The sequence below is a fragment of the Propithecus coquereli genome, unplaced genomic scaffold (assembly GCF_000956105.1).
Source record: "Propithecus coquereli isolate 6110/MARCELLA unplaced genomic scaffold, Pcoq_1.0 Scaffold170, whole genome shotgun sequence".
Lineage (NCBI taxonomy): Eukaryota > Metazoa > Chordata > Mammalia > Primates > Indriidae > Propithecus > Propithecus coquereli.
The window spans coordinates 843,001-864,081 of record NW_012141636.1 but is presented as its reverse complement, the minus strand read 5'-3'; the positions used below and the strand labels follow the sequence as shown (position 1 = coordinate 864,081).

The 21,081-nt window shown below is 40.3% G+C and overlaps 1 protein-coding gene across 3 annotated transcripts in view; it reads left to right on the top strand.

Annotated features, from left to right (window-relative positions):
* The window catches only part of RAB30 (RAB30, member RAS oncogene family), a 75,624-nt gene that overhangs the window by 16,523 nt on the left and 38,020 nt on the right, over positions 1-21,081 (top strand). Inside the window, exon 1 of one of the 3 annotated variants that reach the window (XM_012641800.1) lies at positions 16,684-17,077. The exons of the other annotated variants lie outside the window; for them this stretch is intronic. The gene's annotated coding sequence lies outside the window, so the exon portion shown is untranslated. Of the gene's footprint in view, positions 1-16,683; positions 17,078-21,081 lie in introns of those variants that run through there. 3 annotated transcript variants of the gene reach the window in all.

The window sequence follows — 21,081 nt, the reverse complement described above, 5'->3', positions numbered from 1 at the left end:
TATCTTGCATCTCTGAGGCTCAGCTTTCTTTGCGGTGGTGTTTTTTTGTTTTATACTAGCCACTAGATGACCAGGGAGAAGTTCAGCTTTCATATCTGTGAAATGAAGACCTGTATTAGACCAGATTATTTCTAAAGTTTCTCCCAGATCTAAAAACCCCATTCATTCATCCATTCATCAAACACTAATTTTGTATCTATTATATACCAGGTACTGTGCTGATGGGTACTGGCAATTGAGATTTGGCAGGATACTGTTTTTGCCTATAAGGATATTGTAGGCTAGTGAAGGAGACATAAAAAAGACAATTATCACACAATACAGTCATAGTGCTGGTAGTAGTGTTGTATACAGAAAACTATTGGAGCATAGAGGAGGGGCACCTGACCCTGTTAGTTAAGAGGAAATGACCCCAAAGACCCAGGAGTGAAGAAGACCACAAGCACCTCATCCTTCCTATTGTGCTTATGGTCATAAGCATACTACATATTAATTAAATTCAGTACAGCTTTGGAAAACTGCTTTTTATTTTAGGCCTTGTGGAAAATTTATTCGCATTTGACAGTTAAGTGAGCTATGTGCCAAATATATACAAAATTTGGATTCTCTTTCAGATTAGAGAAAGATTATAAGGTTAAAAAGAGACCTGTGGGTTAAATTTTTTTTGAAGGAATTTAGGAAGCATGGAACAAATTAGTAAGAGGCCCAAGCTCCACAGTTATTTGAAATATTCATAAAGAAAGTCACAGATGGTTATGCTTCAAAGACGCAAGTGAAATGTCCAAGACACTGGGTAAAATCCATGGTTCTCTCAAGATTACTAAGGAATGGTGAATTACTAAGGATTAGAATTAGTCCATATTAGAATTCCAATACTAAGGAACTAAAGTGAGAGTTGAGGGGGGATGTTAGGAGCTAACGTTTACTGAGCAGCTACTATGTCAGGCCCTGTGCTATACCCTTTATATTTATAATTTTATGCTCTCCACAATCCTGTATGGTAGGTGTTCTTACCCTTGCTTTAAGGGTATAGACACTGAGGCTCAAAGAGTTATGACTTGCTTAAGGTCACGGCTAACAAGAGACTGAGCAGTGGTTCAAGGCCAAGTTTGTAAAAACTTGGGGCCTTTGCCCCTTCCTCTACTCCATGCTTCTTCGGGATCCTAGACTTTCTATTTCTGGAGGAACTGCACCTGGGTATGAGGCTCCCTGTCATCTAGGGAAGTCATGATAGTCAGGGGAGGCCAGCTCTTCAAGTTTCCTAACACCCTGAAGGATGGCACCTCCAGTTTCCCGTATCTTTCTTCTAAGGTGGCGGATCACTAGCTCCCAGGGATAAATGGCTTTTATTAAAACATTAATTTTTCCCCTTTTTCTCCTTTCCCAGGTAGTGTATGAATGTTTTATCTTAGCGATTTGTCTCTTAGAAGTGGCTCATAGAAATCACCTGTGACAATGCTGATGGAGGCCAGCTAGCTTATGTAGTTGGTCCCTCCCCCCTTCCCAGCTAAGGACAACCTCAGCTCATTTGCTCCAAATTCTATCTTTGCGGCCTTGACACACCTTGTCAGAGGCCTTGAATGATAAGATTCTGACAGGATCACATGGAAGTCTCAACACTTATAATCCTCTGCCTTAGGCTTCTTGCTTCTCTCTCAAGGTCCCTTCTCGGCATGGTTTCTTGTCAGGGAATATTTTCCCAGCTGGCTTTGGAGGCAGGCCAGGCGTGTATCGCAGGCCCTTTAACCCGCTGGAAAGTTCCCACGTATGACTGCATGAAGCATGGAAAACTAACCTCCAGCATGGGTTGATGAATTATGGCAGTGGGGGAAAGTCTTCTTTAGCCAGGCCTTTTCTCTGCCCTGGTATTCCATAGTTTGGGCTACAGTGAAATGGATAGAGGATCTGAGGTCAGGAGATCCGATCTCAAGTCTTGGCTCAAGTCACAAATCCTGGGGCTGTGAGCACTTGCCTTGTCTGAGTTTGTTTTCTTAGCAGTAAATGAAGGTATGATGACAATCGCAGCTTCAAACTGTGGTGCCAAGAGTCAGATAACTCAAATGTACAGTGTAAAGGGTTTTATAGCTAGCCTGTAGGATGTATTACAGATGTCAGTACTTGTTGTTATAGACCAAATTTGGCTGAATGAAAAACAATTCTGGAAACTGAGCAGGATGCCTGCTCTGTCATCACTGGCCCCCAGTTCCTGGCAAACCTGATCATTGCCCAAGGAGGCATTTATTACCTTATTCTCCTGTTTATTTTTATAATCTTCTCATTTATAGTCTTGTAAATGCTACCAGAAGCTTTGGTGATTCTTGAATATTTATCTTTGCAAACTCTGGTCAGGGTTATACTCTCATACCAAGAACTATTTACCCCAGAGTAATTATTTGAATTCTTGGAGCTGCATGTGGATTCATTTTCCAATAAATTCTGGGACAGCAGTACTGGCTATGTATGATAAATGAGGTTTATCTTGCTTGCTAGAATTCAGGATGGTTGAAAACTCCTGAGGGCATCTTTGTAGGTAAGCCCTAAAGCAGGGGTATTACAACTTCATACACACTGGGAGTGAAATGAGAATGGGGAAGAGAGTATTTTACTGTAAGTGCTTAATGGGTTTAAAGTTAGAAGCCCTTGGAAACTGAAAGGGGTCTTTTGTGGATTTCATCAGTTTGTTGGAATTATGACCTTGTTCTGACAAATTTTCTAGGTGTTCCCTAACACTTAGGGATTGTTGCTTACTCCCATCTTTTGCTGATTAAAATGATTGCTGTTCATTCTTCTTGGCTGTGTTAGAACTCTAACTCGTGGGTGGAAGAAACTCAACTCTAACTTGGGCAAAGAGTGAATTATGGAAAGGATACAGAGATATTTTATGTAACCATGAACAGAACTGATGCAGGTGGAACCAGGAGGTATTAGAGGAGGTAACTTCTGTAACAGCCCCGAAATTTCAGTGGCTTAACACAAACAAAATTTATTTCTTGTTTATCCAGCAGTTCAACATGGTTCTTCCTGATTAGGCTGCCTTTAACGTTTCAGCCATCCAGGCTCCTTCCATCTTGCAACTCTTTCTTGGTTCTCAGAGTTTTCTTCTTTTAACCTGCAGATAGAGGAGGAGATTGAAGGATTTCATGTGGAAGGTTTCCATGGGCCAGGTCTGAAAGTGGCTTATATTACTTCTGTCCTCATTCCATCGACTGTAACTCAGTATTTGGCCCCACTTAACAGTAAAGGAAGCTGAGAAATTTGGCCTATTTGCCTAGAAAGAAAAAAAATGGATTTGGTGAGCACCTAGTTAGTTTGAACCACACAGGGACTCAAAAGCTGTCAAGATTCCGTCTCTTGTCTTTGCTTCTCTCCTACATGGCAGGGAACATGGCCGCAGATTGTTCCTGAACTCTAAATCTCACTTGTGGCTACCACCAGAGGATTGACCTACACTCCTACTGGCTCCAAGTAAAAAAATCTGAAAGAGTAATGATCGGACTAGTTTGGATCATGTGACTACCCCTGGATCAATCAGCAGTGGCCTGAAGGGCAGAGCCATTTAGTATAGATGTGGCCACTGAGAGCCCTGCTTGGGCTGCTCTTAGAGGAAGGGGACTCTTTATCATTGTGAGATAAAGAGTCACCTCATTTGCCATCCTCTAAAAGTCCCACCCTCTCTTTTTGTTTCTACTCTTGTGGGAAGTTTAGTACAATTTTAGTCATCTTTCCAACCCTCTTACCATAGCCACACTAATTGATTTTGCTTCACCGAATCTATGACATCATCATGTCTAATATATACAACTATTTTACGTACCACAGAGAAAGAAAGAGAAAATGAGGTTCCCAATAAACTACGACATTTTACAATGATGGCTAAGATGCCATCATTGTAAGTACATCCTAATTTCCAAGCTATCAAAATGTAAGAAAAAATGTTTTTAGAATTGGTGAAGGATGATATTTATTACTCCACAACAAAGCTCTGTACTGTCATACCTCGGTACCACTACTCATTCTTTTTCTTCAATCCATCCATTAGTTCGAAAAACATTTCTAGGCCAGGTAACGAAGAATAAGATAGATTCAGCTTCTGCCTTCTTAACTCTTACAGCCTCTCCCCTTTTCAGCCTCAGTGATCCCCTCCTCCCTCTTTTTCCATCCCGGTATCATGAAATACCTGCTGTGTGCCAGGCAGTCTATTGGGCACTGAGGGCTCAAGAAGGAATACACAACCCAAGTGCCCGTCAATCCATGAGTGGATTATTAAAATTTGGTATATGTTTACAATGGAATATTACTCAATTATAAGAAACGACAGTGATCTAGCACCTCTTATACTTTCCTGGATTAAACTTAAGCCCATTATCCAAAGTGGGGCACCAAAAGAGCAGAAGAACGGGATCCATTTGTACTCACCATCAAATTGGTACTAACTGAGCAACAGTAGGTTGATCACATGGCAGAAATACTCTCTAGGGATTAAGGGGATGGGGGGGCAAATCTACAACTAAAGGACACGGGGAGCACTAAAGGGAGGGAAGGGCATGCCTTTAACCCACATTTGGGTGAGGCAAAGACATAAAGTGTAACTATAATGTCTGTACCCTCACAAAACCCTGGAATAATAAATAAAAAAAAAAAAAAAAAAAGAAGGAATACGATGGGATGTTTGTTGTCAAGGTGCTTCCAGCATGGGATAGTAAGGGTAGTGGGGCGTGGAGAGATAGTCATACAAACAAATGAGTAAATAAAAGGTTACAGATCCTGTAATTAAAGCCTTTACAGAGTGTTGTGGCCCCCAAAGTAAGGGAAATGGTCAATTCTACTTTGAAGAGTGAGAATGTTTGCTCTGTGCTTACTGTTAAGATAATTGTACACTACCAAGAGTAAGCAATAGTCTCTTTTGAGTATTAATATGTAATTATTTCCAAAGATACCTAGTAATAATCACCAGGTAGGCCAAGGTGTTTTCCGAAGCCTGTTTGAATCACCTCAAAGTTCTTATTAAACTTCACCTTCAAAAGACACATATTTATACATGGTTTGCGATGATTGAATAGCAACAAAGTGAGGAGATAACAGATTTATCTTATTGTGGAGGCAGTCTACCCTTCTTTACATTAATTACCTGTCTTAAAAAGGATTCTTTTTAACCACATCGTTATTTTTTGGGCCCTAGTGGACACTCTGGATCATATGCTCCAGCAGGGACAAGAGCAGGCATAACCAAGAAGGGCAGAGTTCAAGCACTCAGGGCCCTGCTGGATCCCAGCAGTGAGGATTACAGGGGTGGAATTTGGAGAAACCGTGGGTGAGGCTATTTGGACCTGTGATCAGAGGACAGCCATGGCCAGACGTTTCTTTAGAGGGTCCAGAGCTCAGACAATATGACCCGAGTGCAGAATCCTTATCTCTCAAGCAAGGAGGCCAGCTAAGATTAAACCCATTTTTGTTGGTTGGAAAACACATGAAGACAACAAGAAGACTCCGGAAAGTAAAGAGGTTTTTTTTTTGAGGTTCATAGAGCGGTCAGCAGAGAGCCAACGTCTGTCTGCCTGTTCTGGCTATTTCCCTACTGAGTCAGGGAAAGAATCCAATTTTAAACTCTTCTTCTCTCCTTTGACTTATGAAAGCCTAGAAATGAGCATTGAGATATTCAGAATTTTTTTTTTTTCATCATCTAGGTCGATATATCTAGAGCAGGGTACCTGTGGGGGGAGAGTGAGGTATGTGACTCCACCTTGTCATTGGCATTCGGGGGCCTTGCAGAGAGAGATAAGCTTCTTACTGGTCCCTTGAGAGAAGAGAGAGCTCAAAGTAGCATTTTTAGAGGAAAGGAGAAAGGGTGGAACCTCTAGGTCAGCTTTGGGATTTCTGAGTAAGAGCCTGACAATGATATGTGGTGGGAGTATATTGTACTTGTAAATGGAAAGCCTCTACTGAAGGATAGTGAAAAAGCCCCCCCAGCCCTTTTCAGGAGAACTCCTTCTAAGCACTTAAAAAGAGGGAGAGCAAAGGAAAAAAAAAAGAAACCCATCCTTTGAAAGCAGCAAAAGGTTTATGCCTAGCAGTGATTTATGGGTGTACAGAGGAAGAGCATTAAAAGAATAATTGCTGGCTGTTTATTTTGGGAAAGTCTGTGTAGTGAGAGTTGAGGCAGGGAGCTTTATTTTTTGCTTTTACCTTGTTCTAACTTCCGTTAGTGTTAATAGGATCATATATTCTAGACTTTACTTGGCTTGTTGCCCTGACATAAATGTTTGAATTCCTTGTTGTGGTAGTATGTATTCTTAACAACAACAGGAGGAAAAAGAAACAGAACGTTGTGAGCTAAATTATTCAATACACCTCATTGTGGATGGTATTTATTCTCTTGAGTCCATGGCTATTAAGATTATCTGTTTAGATGATCTGTATTTCTGATAGCTATTTCTAGATAGCTTTATAATTTGCCCAAGGGATTTGTTCAGGGGATGGCTAAATGTATTTTTTATTTGGTGGACCAAGGTGAGTCTTAATCCTGGTTATCTGAGTTCCAGGCCCTTCCAGGTCCACTGTCATCCAAGGGCCAGTAGAGCTGATGTTCCCCTCCTTGTGGTATCCATCCTGGGGGTATTTATTTAGGCAGTCATTTGATACACATTGACCTAACTTACCCTCTTGGTGGAGGATTTAGTGCTTAGGGTTGCTGCTGCAGAATCCATTTTTTCAATTAAACAAGTAGCAGTTAAGTTCCTGTTGTGCTTCGGGTATTGTTTCAGACTTGGCAATTTTCTGTGTTAAGAGCCAGAATCAGACTGTTCAAGGAAGCCCCACAGAATTAGAATGCTAAAATGTCAGGTTTGAAGGGATCTTAGAGATAATCTAATCCGGGGGTCAGCAAGCTTTTTCTGTCAAGGGCCAGATAGTAAATATATTACGCTTTGGGGGGCCATATACGGTCTGTGATGCATATTATTCTTTGTTTTTACAACCATTTAAAAATGTAACAATCATTCTAACCTGGAGGTAGGAGCATAGACTAGATTTGGCCCATGAGCCATAGTTTGCCAACCCCTGATCTAATAGATTCTTCTCATTTTACCAAGGAGGAAACTGAAGGCTAGAGAGTGAAACAACCTCCTACCCCCATCCCCACCTTCGGGTCACAAAACTAGTTCTTGACACAGCTGGATTGGTGACACTTAGTAAAGGATCCTGGAGGTTAGGCCCCCACTTCAAACTGCCTAGTCACCTTGCATATGTGTAGCTTTGGTCCTGAGGGAAGTATGAACCTTAGTTAATTGTTAAGTGACGGGGTCCCTACCACATTCCAGGCACTGTGTTAGTGTTTTGAGGATGCAAAATTAAGTACAACAAAGTCCCCGCTCTCAATCAGCTTAGTTGTTGCTGCAAGCAGGTAAGGTGGCAGTGTGGAAAGTGGCATATAGAGACAAGTAGTGGCTACCATGGAAGCACAGGAGGGCACTTCTCCCTCAGTGAGTGGGATGCCTCGGAGAGTGAATGAATTCATTCATTGTACTTCCCCCACTTATGCTCTGGAAGCCTCTACCCCACCTAAAGGAATGATACAGGGGTCTGGCTCCCCCCACCGTTGCTTGTTTCTTTCTTTGGGGACTGATACCTGTGCACATCCCATATATGCCTGGGTAAGGAATGAGGTTGAAGGAACTAAAATGAAAGATTCAGACAGCTACTGGAGAAAGATGTTTTATTTGGCAGTTGCTTGTTTCACTAGTTTATCTGAACCGTGCCGTTGAGACACATATGAAACCATATGAGATCGGTCATGGAGCTTTTTAATATTCTAGAGCTTGAAGGGTATAAGATACCCTTCTTATTTGTAGGCATTTGAGAAATCTCTTAAAATAGAGAAACATATGAATATTTGTAACACAAAATAATTAGGATCACTTAGCTACAACCTCTCATTTAACAGATAAAGAACATGAGACCCAGAGATGTTATGTTACTTACTCTGGGTCACACAGCTAATTCATAGAATCTCAGGGTTTATTTTAGATTTAAAAAAAAGATATCTAGTATAACCACCCTCTATAATAATAAAGATTAATAATCATAGTCAACATTTTTCTAAAGTTACCATGCTGTGTACAATAATATATATGATCTTAATTCTGACAGTAACCTCATGTAATAGGTGTGATTATCATCCCCATTTTATAGCCGAGGAAACTAAGCTTAGAGAGATTAAGTAAAATTTTCCCAAGGTCACCAAGCCAGTAAGTGGTAGATTCAGGGTTCAAATCCAGGCTCAAGGGCTTAACCATGCTAAAAGCTCTTTACTCCAGCTTGATTAAGAGCTTGCACTTGTTTCTACATTAGTTTGTGAACCCCTTGTGGGCAGGGGCCATGTCCCCTTCATCTGTGTTTCCCCACTCTGGGCTTGGCATATAAAAGCTGCTCAATAAACATTCGCAGAATACATGAATCAGTGATTCACACTTTGTTAAACAGTTGACAGTTCTGGCAACAAGTGAGTGGAGATTCAGTGGCTGAGGTAGCTCCATGCCCAGGTCTTCTGACGTCTAGTCCTTTATCAAGACAGACAGGCTAATATGCAGATTTAGGCCAGGAAAGCCTATTGCTCTGCAGCTATCTGTGCAGTGTCCCTGAACATTTTTGAGAATTAATGTGCATAGCAGAATTCTCTTTGAACATCAAAGCTTCCTTGAAGATGCAATAGCCAAGTTGCTTTCTCTGAAACTGATGAAGTTTGTGGAGGCAACTGGAAGATTCTTTCTGCATATGTTAACTTCTTCCTTTTCACAGCCGTTTTAATTTAAAGTCGTGGTTTCAAACTATATTTTGAGGCATCCTGGGGTTTGTGGGCTAGGGAATCAAGGAATTCTGTAAGAAAAATTAGACATTGGTTTGGCTTTGACCCAAATGATGCCTAAAACAAATTATCTTTGCAGCATTAATTTTTCAGTTCTGACAGATAAGAACAACCAACTCATTAAATATACAGTACCTTGCAATATTTTCTTCCCTTTCTTATATAAGCTGAATGTTTTTCTCACCTGACAATGGTAATACATAGGATTGCTCCACTGGATTTTTTTAATGTCAAAGACATTTTAACAGATTTATAGAGATCGTTATTTTAAAAAACCCTCTACCTAGATTACTGTTTTTTTAATATAAAAAAAAGATGTGGACTTTGTTTACCATTCATTGTAAGCAGAGTTTTTCTATATGACATAATAAAGCCAAGGTCCTTGGATTTTAGTTCAGAAAGCTGTATCCTTTGAACCTAGGCCTGGGTTTGTTTATATAAATTGATACACAGCATTAATAATTGCTGTATATCACTCGGGGGGGGGGAATCCAAATTAAATAAAGGAGGCTTTCATTAGGTTGTGAAAAAACAGATTTAGGCTCTATTGGTAAGATTATTTGGGGATTTTCAAGGAGGAAGAGAAATAATACAAGATACCCTTCTCATTTGTAGGCATTTGAGAAGTCCCTTAAAATAGAGAAATACATGAATATTTATTTTCTAATATAAAATAATTCAAAGACTTGCCCATGTTTTTTGCCAAAGCTTTGTGCCTTTCAAGTTCCATCTAACCCTGTACAATTTATTTCTGATTGTATCAGGAATAAAACCTCATTTAGCAATTGCTTGCTGTATTAACCTATCTTTAAACATTTGTTAACTGTTAATGAATCTTTCTTTTAACTATATCCGCATATACCGCTGGTCTACTGAAGTTTGTATCTCCCTCCCTCCCCCTTCAACAGCAGTAATAGTTGCCTCCAGTGAGAAGGGGCAGGGGGTGAGGGATGGCATGAACAAATGAGAAGGATCTGTTCACTACATGATATTATAGCTTGCTGTGTTAATAGGTAAATATCCATGATCACTGTGTTTCCATAGGTGTGGTTATTTTTTTCTAGCTTTTTATTTGGAAAAATTTCAAACACGTTAGTACAAAGAACAACCAAAGACCCTTCACTTAGATTTATTAATATTTTGCCACATTTGGTTTATCTTTCTCTATAAATGCCTATTGATATTTTTTGAGGGGGGGACCAGATATCATGATACTTTACCTCTAAATATGTCAGTATTTATCTCCTAAATATAAGGGGGCATTATTTTACATAACTACAATACCATTATCATGCCTTAGAAATTTAACATTGATTCTGTAATATTGTCTAACATACAGTATGTATTTAAATTTTGCCTTTGATCACCCAGCTTTTGCTGTGTAACAAATCATTCCAAAACCTAGTGGCTTAACCGAACCACCATTTATTAATACTCATAATTCTGTGGGTCAGTCGGGTGGTCCTTCTAATGTGGATCAGGCTCAGCTAATCGTCTGGGCTCCCTCACACATCTGGAGTCAGCAGCTGGATTGACCAGGGGCTGGCTGGTCTAACTTGGCCTCAGTTTGGAGGGCTTGTCTTTGCTCCAGAGAATCTCTCATCCACCAGCAGGCTAGCACAGGTTTGTTCCCATGGCTTTAGGGCAGATTCTAAGTGAGAGTGGAGGTGTGCAAAATTTTGAGTCCTAGGCTTGGAACTGGCACAGCATCACTTCTGTTGCCGTCTTTTGACCAAAGTCCTCTTGTTGGGAGGAGTTGCAAAGTCATATTGCTCAGGGGCATGGGTACAGGGGCATGAACAATTGCAGTCATTTTTACAAACAATCTATCATGCCCCTATGTCCAAGGATAATGTTAATATTATAATGTTAATAATTATAGTTATTGATTTGTTTTTAATCCAGGATCTAATCAAGGATTACACATTAAATTTAGCTGTCATGCATTTTAGTCCTCTTTTTCTTTCTTTAGTCTCTTTAAATTTATAAGAGTCTCCCCTCCTTTTGTGTTTCATGATATTTTAAAAATTCCATGCCTGTTTGCTTAAGAATAACTCACAATCTGAATTTGTCTAATTATTTCTCCATGATTATATGCAGGTTAAACATTTTTGGAAAGAATTCTAAACAGTTGAGGTTGTGTATTTACCATTCCATCACAAGAAGAGGCACATAATGTTAGTTTGTCCAGATCATTGGTGATGCTAAGTGCGATCATTTGGCTAAAGTAAGGTCTGCCAGATTTTGCAATCATAAAGATGCCATTTCTTGGAGGCATCTTTATGTTTTATGCCTAGACATTTAGTGTTAATATTCTTCCAATCACATCAACATATATTTAGATGCCATGTATCTAGTCTAATTTAGTATCATGGGGAATCTAAAAAATGGTAAGGAATGTTGCCTCTCTTAAGGAATACATAGTTTTCTTGAGTTATTCTTTTAAAAACCAAACACATAATAGAGTAGTAGTGATTCTAAGTTAATGATTGGTTTATAAAAACTTTTTATTGAAGTATAATGTACATACAGAAAAGTGCATGTATTAATATTTTAAGTGTATAGCTTGATGAAGTTTTCAAACTGAATACATCGCTATAACCAGTATCCAGATTAGGAAACAGAATATAACCAACAGCTCAGTAAGATGACTGATTTTTGTCAGGGCACAGTGACTCATGTATGTTATCCTAGCACTCTGGGAGGCCAAGGTGGGAGAATCACTTGAGCTCAGGAGTTGAGACCAGCCTGAGCAAGAGCCAGACCCTGTCTCTACTAAAAATAGAAAAATTAGCCGGGCATGGCAGTGCATTCTTGTTGTCCCAGCTACTGCGGAGACTGAGGCAGGAGGATCGCTTGAGCCCAGGAGTTGTAGGTTGCCGTGTGCTATGATGTAATGACGCCACTGCACTCTCCCCCAGGCAACAGAATGAGACTCTGTCTCCAAAAAAAAAAAAAAAAAAATGACTGATTTTTAACTGTATATATCCAAATGCTTCTTGTCCTTTTCAATACCAAGTTATGAGTGGCTCAAAAAAAATCAATATCATTTTAAATTCAAAATGTTATCCAACTTGCTCACTCTTTGTAGTGTATTCATCAAGCTTGATTCAGGGTAACTTTTCACAATGTCCATACATTGAAATCTCTTTTCTTTCATTTCTGTCTCAGAGCAGAATGTCACCTCTCCTTTCCCAAGGATAGGTAGCCTTTCGCTTAGTACATTCCGGCCCCTCTTGACTCGCTGGAGTCTGGTTCTTGTATCTTCTCCATCTATCTTTTCCCTTCAGCTTTTCCCTTTCTTCTGGCTCTTGCTCCTCATTTTGTACACTTAGTAATAGTCTTTCTGCATCTCCTCATCAGGCTACTTACTATTCTTCCCCTCTCCCTCCTTTTATTGCCAAATTTCTTAAAACACTACCTCTTCTTCCTCTTTAACCCATTCATCCAATTGCGCTTCAAAACTTGATTTCTTTCCCCACAATTCTAGTGAAGTTCATTAGCAAACTCCTACTTATTAAATTGGCCATTTTTTTCAGCCTTTGCTCTTTTAGATTTCTGCTTCCTTTGGAAGTCTTACTCATCTTTTCTTTGAGATGATCTCTTCCCTCAGCTTCCATATATTGTGTGCTCTTGCTTCCTTGCCTCCTGCTCAGAGCACTCCTTTAACAGTTTTGACTTCCCCCAAAAAGAGCAACAATAACCCTGGCTTCTTTTGGCCTATTTAAGAATGGCATTTCTTGTGACTTTTTTTCATGAACTGTGGATCATTATGTTGGCAATTTACCTGCAGTTTGAAGATTGTAGTGTTAATAAAAAACTCTCAAATTGTTATAAATTCTCTGTAATCCTAGTTTCTTGATGCTGTGCCTGGTGGGAACTCAATAAATATTGGAAGCATTAATTAATTCATTCAATTATTCATTAATATATTCAATCAACATAATAAACATATTTACTACATGTCTGGTTAGTGAATTGTTTGTTAAATTCAACAGTAGGTTACTTTTTTCAAATTATCTAAATATGGTTTTTTTGTCTTTTTGTTTCAAACTTTGTTCAAGTTTGTTTGTTTTTTTCTAATTTGGGCAATTACTAGTTATATGACTCTTGGATAAGTTACTTGCCTTCTAGAAATCAGTTTCCTAATTTTTGAAACAAGGATAATTATAGTGGCTACTTTCTGGGTTACTGTATGGATTAGATTAAAAAAAAAGCACATAGCACATGCGTAGCATATTGTTGTGGATATACAGTAATAGTCATTAGCTATCATTATTATTCTTAATAGAATGTGTCAGACACTGAGCTTTGGTCCTCACATCAAATATCCTAAATTAGGCATTTCTTTTCCCATATTTCGAAGAGATAAACTGAGACTCAGAAGGTTTAAATGATTTGCCAGAGGACAGAGAGCTAATAAATTGCAGATATAGGGTATCAAATTCCATAGTTTGTGCCTTTTACCTATACCAGAAAGCCTTTTGGTATCTTGTATGACACTTGGAAGTGAACTAAGTGTCACTTTAGAGTGACCGAAATTAGCTTATACTATTCTCATTTGCCTTCTGAAAGGTATGACATACCGAGGAATTTCTGCCCTGCTGGGGAAACTCCAGTCCTGAAGGTCAGAGTAATAAAGATTTTTATCTTAAAACCACAGAATCAGGCTGGGCGCGTGGCTCACGCCTGTAATCCTAGCACTCTGGGAGGCCGAGGCGGGCGGATTGTTTGAGCTCAGGAGTTCGAAACCAGCCTGAGCAAGAGCGAGACTAAAATTAGAAAGAAATTAATTGGACAACTAAAAATATATAGAAAAAACTAGCCGGGCATGGTGGCGCATGCCTGTAGTCCCAGCTACTCGGGAGGCTGAGGCAGGAGGATCGCTTGAGCCCAGGAGTTTGAGGTTGCTGTGAGCTAGGCTGACGCCATGGCACTCACTCTAGCCCGGGCAACAGAGTGAGACTCTGTCTCAAAAAAAAAAAACAAAAAAAACCCCACGGAATCGTAGAGTTTAGAAGGATTTTAGGTAGCATTCTGCCTACCTAATTATTGAATTATTTCTCTCACCATCTAGCCAAGGGGTCATCTGGTTTGTTCTTTTGCGCTGCCAATGACAGGGAAGTGATCATTCCCTGCTCCTGAGGCAGCTCACACCACTTCCCACAGCTCTGCCCCTGAGACCTTCCTTATATACAACTGAACTCCTTTCCTATGTATGCCTTTTGCACATCGGTCCCAATTTGGTAGTCATGGTGACATGAAGTGGAATCCTTGTTTCCTAAGGCAACCTTTCAGATTCTTACAGTTTACTCCCTGTTAACCGCAAACACCACCTCTTCACCAGGATAAGCGACTTCAAGCCTTTCATTCACAACTTCTCCTGAACAAATACAGCTGAGTCTGCTTTCTTATTTCTTCTTGGTGTGATATAGAAGAGAGAGCATGGCAATCTCATGAGCATTTTGCTTCTCCTCCAGTCTTTCTCTTACTACATGGTACCACCATCTACCCAGTCGTTCAAACTAGAAACCTAGTAGTTTGTTCCTTCACCATTCACGTACAGTTCATCAGCAAGTCTTTTCAGTCTTATTCCCAAATATAAAATCTTCTCCCCTACCACCACCGTGGTCCAAGCCACCATCATCTCTCCCCTGACTCCTAACTCTTGCACCCTCCCTACACTACCTCCTCCACATAGTAACCAGAATTATTTCTTTAAAGCATAAATCAGAGCATGGTATTTCCCTTATCAAAACTCTTCTTTCCTCTCCCATCACCCTTAGAACAAAATCTATGCCCTTTGTCATGGTCAGCACTGCCCTGCCTCATCTCACCATTCTATCTTCCTGTTGCTTACCCTGCCTTGGTCCCTGGTCTCTTTTATTCTCCTTGGAAATGCCGAGCCTTTTCCCACAGCTGGCCCTTGCACTTCTATTCCTACTGCCTGCACTCTTTTTCTCCTAGCTTTGCAAATGGCTGGCTTGTTCTCATCTTTCAGGTCTCAGCTCAAATCCCACTTCCTCAGAGAGGCCAGTCCCAATCACTCACCTACGGCCCCAGTCTCATCATCCCATAGCTCTTTCAGATCTGCATTGTCATCTCTCCTGATGAGACATAAGTTCTTTGGTGACTGGACTGACCTCATCATATTGACAGTTGTATCCTCTATAAGTGATTCAGTAGCTGGCTCATAGAAGGTGCTCAATAACTATCTGAGGAATAAATGAGTGGTGTCATAATTGACTGAATGAAAGGGTGTTGGAGTCACATTAAAAACAGATTTAAACTTGAGTTTTGCCACTTCCTGTGTGACTTTGGGCAAATTACATTATCTATCTGGGCTTCAGTTGCCTCATTTGTATAGTAGCAATCCTATGTACCTCACAGAATGTTGTGAAGGCTAATTAAGATACTGGCTGTGAATGTACCTGCTGCAGTACCTGATACATATTAGGTGCTCAGTCCACCTCAAAGCCTGCTGTTTAATTCTGACCATGCGTGGAAGAGTTCTATCAAGCCTGATGAATGGAACTGTTTGTGTGGCATGCCTCTGTGTGCATGATCCGTAAGATGCCTGTGACTCCCCTCAGGTAACACTTGCCTGGCTGGGAAGACGGTCCTGATGCAGGGTATCAGCCGTTGCTCTGAGTGATGCTCAGTCTGACAGCCTAGAGGTGCTGAGATCAGAGCCTTCACTTGGGTACTGAACACAGACCCCAAAATCTAAATGATCAAACCTTACATGGTGTGGCCCATTTCTTATTAAGATGGATTGGGATGCTGTGTCTAGACAGTCATCTCCCTTGGGAAATCACAGTTGCTCTGAGAGGAGGCATGTGGTGTCCTGTTAAGAATACAAAATGGGCCTGTGAGCTGTTGGGGAGGAGGGTACTGCCATGAGGTTGTGTGGGCCTGTGGAGCAGAGCCTACAGACGGAGTGTCTGCCTCTGTACTCAAGGGAGCCTCTGATCATGGCGGTAGCCTTCTCCACACACGTTGGGTCAACAGAGCCTGTGGTGCATGGGAAGGTGGAAGCATAGTTACCAGTCTTCCCAGAGCCAATGGGATTCTGTGCTTCACTGAGGGGTGTTAGGAGGAATTGAAAGGCAAGCCTGGGACATGGGTTACCTGCTGAAGAGGGGAGCAGAAATCCCCACGCCATTTGCTTTTTTTGGCATGATGGCTTAGGTGGCTCCCTCTACGGGCTGTTAGGGCCAGCGTTTTAAGGTGAGGGCTCTAGAATTATTAATAGATAACCTGGGTTCAAATCCTGGTGATGCCATGACTTTGGCCAAGTTACGTAACGTCCAAGTCTTAGTTGCTCATTATAAAATGGAGAGAATAATGACCCCTATTTTATCTAGTTGTTGTGAGGATTAAATGATATAGTGCATGCAGATATCTTAGCTGAGTGCCAAACTCATAGTTAGTGTTCAGTAAATGATCGATCATTCTTTTTTTAGGACAGGTCAGAATTTTGAGTTTGGTATTTCTAATGAGCCTCACTTGTACTGAACTTTGAGTCTTGGTTCCCCATTTGCCAGCTGTGCGCCTTAGACAAGTTATCAAACCTCTCTGAGTCAGTGTTCTTATGTTACGTGCAATTTACAATTCCCTTCATAGTGAAGGTGAAATGAGATCACAGCGCCTGATATACCGTAAGTGCTCAAAATACTTATTTTCTCCCACTTTGGGTCTTGAGTATCTGAAATACGGTCCCTTTAAGCTTGTTAAGATTCCTCACTATCCTTGTATGCAGCTGTGGGCAGACAGCTTTGGCAGAAGGAAAGAGATTTTTTTTTTTTTTAAATGACTGTTTCATAATCTGTTGGCTCAGATCTGCTGCTGCCACACCCTGTGCTTCTCAGGGTTCCTGGGTCCTGTTGCAGTTTAGCATGTGCCTTGCCTCTAACCTAAATGATCCTGGAAAGTGGCTGCTATGGAAGGTGTTATTGAATGCAAAATGGATTTTCTTCCCTGCTCTTTGGGGTGAAGCCAGTTCAGAGATTCTTAGCTGCAGGGGGAGGGGCTGGCAGGCCTGGACTGCAGTTGGACTTAGCGGCCAGGGGTTTTCTGGTTTTCATTAAAATTCTCTGGCTGTCTTTTGGGATTGCTCCATTGGATATGACTGTGCACTGGAGCTGGTTGTGCTGTTCTTTCAGCTGCACACACCCATCGAATCAGAGTGCCCCTAAGGATGAGAGAAAATTGAAGGTAGGGAATAGCCTGGCTGAGGGGTCTTGCGCAGCAATATTTGTGATAAGGGACCCCAATCTATAGCTGCAGAGCTTGAGTTTTGCAAAGTCTTAAATACAGGTGGGGAGGCAGACATAGCTGAGCTGGGAATGGGTAGCAGAGAGAATCCTGTTACTTGCTTTTGAGGACAGACTTGCTCTCCAGGACAGATGGAGGTTTCCTGACAGCTGTCAGGGGGTCCCCAAGTGTTACATTAATGAAATCAGCCTGATTTGATCATTCTTTAGAGGTGCTGATACTCTCATATGCCCCAGGGGGTTGGGGTTAGGGTTGGGTGGCAGTTCTCTGAGGGTGACAGGCTGAATTAGAGTAAAGAGGATTGAGTTTTAAATGTTAATTTCTGGTAGCTGAAGGAATCTCCCTTGAGAGTGAAACTTGATTCCGAAAACCTAGGTTCAAATCATGACTCTGCTCTTAAATTGCTTCATGACTTTGGGCAAATTACTTTCCTGGGTCTCAGCTTCACAGTGCGGTTGTGAGGATTAAATGAGATAAATTGTGTCAAGCCCTTGGTATATCATATGTTCTCAACAAATGGTAGATGTTATAAAATGGGCTAGATTTGACCTGTCACTGTAGCTCACCAAGATATATCCCGATTCTGTCATCTAACACATTTGTTCTGCATCCCTCTCAGCTTTGTGTCATTTAAGAATTTGAGGCAAACATGTTCCCTAGGGCAAGCTGAAATGCCTCTCACTGAAAAAAATACATCAAAACCATATTATTATATTTCTCAGTCAGAGGCTTAAGATGTCAGGTGTTTCATATCTGGGTAACTTAGTAGAAAAGAAGGATTTTTCCTATCATTTTTGATGGGTAGATTGTGAGAAAGCCATTTTAATTGATCTTGGATATAAATGTCTCCTGATGATACTCCTGAGAGCATCATGAAGCCCCCATTTGCCTTCAGAGTAAACTCCTTTTCCTGTCTTTTCTTCTTTTAGTCTGCTCTTCAAACCCTGTGTTCTAGCCACCATGTATTGCTTACATAAAAATAGTTAACATGAAACATGTGATACATACCAAAGAGTGTTTTATTTTTTATTTATTTTTTTAAAGAGTGCTTTAAATATATATTTATAGTTTAAAGAAAAAGAATAAAATGAAAATTGTGCCAATTCACCATCCAGTTTCTCAAATGCAACAGTACGGGTACGCTAGAAGCTGCTAAGTACCCTCTGCCCCAAAATCACACCCTTCCCTCCTCACCAAATGTAATGATTATCCTGACTTTTGTGTTGATCATTCCCTTACTTACCTTTGTGGTTTAATCACCCATGTGGATGTTACTAAGACATACTGTTTGTTTGTTTTTAAAAAAAAAACAAAAAAGTAAGTGCAAACCTAGCAAGATTTGTAAGAAAAGGGCAACACTGCCATTATTAGGGGCATAAACTCTGGGTCATAGTCTAGCTTAAGCTTCCCAGGGGGTTACCGAAGGCCCTGGTGGGGAAGTCAGTGGGCAAGGTTGTGAATGAATCCTAGGAAATACAAGGCTCACCTTAATGGTGCATCTGACGGGATTATAGTGTGGGCAGGCACTGGACATCTGGTAGGAACATGGTCACAGAGAGTGCACTGTGCTATCCTTTCTATGTCTAGTCTCTCTTTGGCCTACCTCCAGCTCTCACGGAGTAGGTCATAGCAAAACTCTTCTGTAAGATGAAGCGAAGGCCATCAGCTAATCTAGACAGATAGCGTTGAGGAGATGAGCAGGCACTTTATCAGCACAGGTCAAGACAAATGGAGTCAGAAAAGAATCTGGGCCAAGTTTACCTATGCAGTTTTTGCCAGGTTAAAAAGAGAGTATGCAGTACCACCTATGGAATATCCTTACCTAAAAGTTGACCACTAAAATGTAATCAAACCTCTAGAGCTAACTTTGGTTTATTGGAAAGACGGGGAAAAAGATGACAAGTTGAATTACATTCTAAGGAAGCAAACAGATAAATTTAGAATGTAGAACATTCTGTTGGACAACTGGCTTGGCCTCTACAACAAGTCAATGGCATGAAAAAATAATAAAATGACTTAAGAATTATAACGAAATATAACGTGTGAACCTTATTTTGATTTGGACAGTCTATGTTAATTTGCTAGGGCTACCATAATAAAATACTACTCATTGATGGCTTAAACAACAGAAATTAATATTCTCTCAGTCCTGGAGGCTAAAGTCAAAGATCAAGGTGCTGGCAGGGTTGCTGTCCCCTGAGGCCTCTCCCCTTGGCTTGCAGACGGCTGCCCTCCTGCTGCCTGTTCACATGGTTCACTCTGCGCTTGCATGCCCCTGGTGTTCTGCTGTGTGTCCTCATCTCCTCTTCTTGTGAGGACAACAATCAGATTAGATTAGGGCCCAGTCTAACAACCTCATTTTAACTTAATTACCTCCTTAACAGCTCTATCTCCAAATATATATGCAGTCACATTCTGAGGTACTAGGGATTAGGGCTTCAATATATGAATTTTGTGGAGGGACACAATTTAGCCCATAACGATCTAATTGTAAAAAGACAGTTTTGAGATATTGGGGAAATTTTATTATGGATTGGATATTAGATGATATCAAGGAATTACTATTAATTTTGGGGGTATTATAATAGTATTGCAGTGTAAGAAAAAGTGTAATATAGAGATGGGTTCTAAAGTACGTAGGGATGAAATGATATGATGTAGAATTTGTTTTAAAATGTGTAAGCAAAGAAACAATGGGGGGGGGGAAGGGATAAATCAAGTTAACATGCCCAAATCTTGATGATTGTTAATCTGGGCAGTGGGTGTAGGGAGTCCACTTTTGTGTATGTTTGAAAATTTTATAATCATATGTTTAAAATATTTGAGCCACAACACAAAAGAGGGTTTAATGGCAGTGGGGTTGTTGGTGATGACTGTCTTCAACATGTTTGTCCTTTAAGTTATACTTCTTTAGCTTGGTTGGCTTCTATGTGTTGTAGTCACATTGGGGCCTCTGTTGCCTATCTCTGTACTAGATCCTCTGTTTCTTGTATACTTGATGAAGGACATCCTCCAGGAGCTTCTTAAAAAAAGGTGCATGGAATGTGAATTCTGATTCTTGTATACTTGAAAATACTTTTGTTCTATCTCATGCTTTATCATTAGTTTATCTGGATATTGTGTTTTAAGTTGGAAATCATTTCCTTCTGTTTTTAAAGGTATTACATCATTGTTTTCTTATTTTTATTGTTGCTGTAGAAAAGAAAAGGATTCCAATTTCTGATTCTTTGTATATAACCTAACCTATTTGTTTTTCCTCCCTGACAGCTTGTAGAATCTTCTCTTTGTCTACCATTTTCTGAAATTTCACAGAAATTTCATACTGGGGTTGCTGTGCTGGGCCCTTTTAACTTGACAACCTGCATCCTTCAGTTCTTTGAATTTTTATTAAATCATAGTGTTATGATTTTTCTTTCTTTTTTCTGTTTTCTCTTTCTTGGGAATTTCTCTTATTCAGATATAGCATCCCCTGTACTGGTCCTTTAGAACATTCTTAACTTCTCTCTGCTGTTTTCCATGCCCCTGTTTTTTGATTTTACTCTTTAGAAGATTTCTTCAACTTTATATTTCAGTTCTTTTATTGATTTTTTAAAAATTTCTGCTATTATGTTGTCAGTGTCTAAGAGCTCTTTTCGTTCTCTCTGTTTCCTTTTTATAATATCCTATTTTTATTTCATGGATGCAGTTATTTCATTTTTGTGAGGATATTAATGGTATTTCCACCCCCACGTAATATCTGCTTTGCTTCAAGTTGCTTTTTTGTGTTTGCTGTGGTCTGTATCTTCACTGGAGTCTTTCCCAAGATGTCACTCTAAATGTGATCCTTGGCTGTGTCGCTCTCGATTAAGTGGGGGAGGAAAAAAAGTTGTCACGACCTTGACATTATGGTAAATGAAAGAAGCCACTCACAAAAGAACACACAGTGTATGATTTCATTTATAGGA